At 47.1% G+C, this 1,757-nt stretch overlaps 1 pseudogene; it reads left to right on the top strand.

Moving 5' to 3' along the window:
• Nucleotides 718-1,519, top strand: LOC108637864 (annotated as a pseudogene).

Below are 1,757 nucleotides of genomic sequence, written 5' to 3'. Positions count from 1 at the left end.
TACTCATTTATATTTTCCCAAAAGATATGTTCAAATCCTGACCCTTGGTATGCCTAACCCCTGGTGAATGGTGACCTTATTTATAATGAAGTTAAAATGAGGTCATATGGGATAAAAGTGAACCCTAATTCAGTGACTTGTTTCTTTGTAAGAAGAGGGAAATTTTGCCACAGACGCAGAAGACAGAAGGGAGAAGACCATGTGAAGATGGAGGTCGAGATTATGTTGTTGTTGTTGTTGTTGTTGTTGTTTTGCATTCCTTGGTTCCGGGCTTGTGTTTATTTATTTATTTATTTTTGCATTTATTTTATTTATTTATTATTATTTTTTTTTTTACTTTACAATATTTTATTGGATTATGTTTTGTATGTCTACAAACCAAGGAACTCCAAGAATTCCCAGCAACCACCAAAAGCTAGGAGAGAAGCATGGAACTATTTTCCCTCAAAGCCTTTGGAAGGAATCAACTCTATTAAAGCCTTTATTTTGAACTTCCGGCCTCCAGAAATGTGAAAGACTAAATTCATATTGTTTTAAGCCACTCAGTTTATGGTAATTTGTTATGGCAGCCCTAGAAAGCTAATACACTGGTGATGCTGCCTCATCTAACATGTCACCCAAGAAATAATGAGTTTCAATGGCTCTCTCCAAGTCATTGATGGTGACTACAAATGTAAGTCTTACTCAGAATGTGCAGGGTACAGTGGGTGATAATTCATTGTGGAGCCCTACAACGCCACCCTCTCAAGTCCACCAGCTCCTAGAGAACACAGATGAGACCTACTGCATTGATGATGAGGCACTGTACAACATCTGCTTCAGAACCCTAAAGCTGACCACCCCCACCTACGGTGACCTGAACCACCTGGTGTCAGCCACCACGAGTGGGGTCACTACCTGCCTGTGCTTCCCAGGCCAGCTCAATGCTGACCTGCGGAAGCTGGCTGTCAACATGGTCCCCTCCCCCCGCCTGTACTTTTTCATGCCCGGCTTTGCCCCGCTAACCAGCCGGGGCAACCAGCAGTACCGGGCGCTGACGGTGCCCGAGCTCACCCAGCAGATGTTCGAGGCCAAGAACATGATGGCCACCTGCGACCCGTGCCATGGCCGCTACCTGACCGTGGCTGCTGTCTTCCGGGGCCGCATATCCATGGAGGTGGACGAGCAGATGCTTAACGTGCAGAACAAGAACAACAGCTACTTCGTGGAAAAGATCCCCAACAACATGAAGACGGCCATGTGCGACATCCCGCCCTGCAGGCTGAAGATGTTGGCCACCTTCATCAGCAACAGCACGGCCATCCAGGAGCTGTTCAAGAGCATCTTGGAGCAGTTCATGGCCATGTTCTGGCGCAAGGCCATCCTGCACTGGTACACGGGCTAGGGCATGGACAAGATGGAGTTCACTGAGGCCGAGAGCAACATGAACGACCTGGTGTCCGAGTACCAGCAGTACTAGGAAGCCACGGCCCAGGAGGATTGCGAGTTCGAGGAGGAGGCAGAGGATGAGGTGGCCTAGAGCTGCGGGAGCCGGAAGGCCGAGGCCGTGGAAACTATTCACTCACAGCCCGTTCTGATAGTGTGTCTCACTGTGTGTGTGTTCTTTCCTGTCTTGACATCATGTGCTGTATAGCCATCACCATTAAAGCATTTCCACAGTGGGGGGGAAAAAAAAGAAACATTAAATTTGGACATATTAAAGTTACCATTTGGAATTTAATAGCATAAATGTAGAACAGCACAATGTCTTCTCTTGA

Source organism: Capra hircus, chromosome 17 (genome assembly GCF_001704415.2).
Source record: "Capra hircus breed San Clemente chromosome 17, ASM170441v1, whole genome shotgun sequence".
NCBI classification, from domain to species: domain Eukaryota; kingdom Metazoa; phylum Chordata; class Mammalia; order Artiodactyla; family Bovidae; genus Capra; species Capra hircus.
This window is presented reverse-complemented; position numbering and strand designations above follow the sequence as displayed.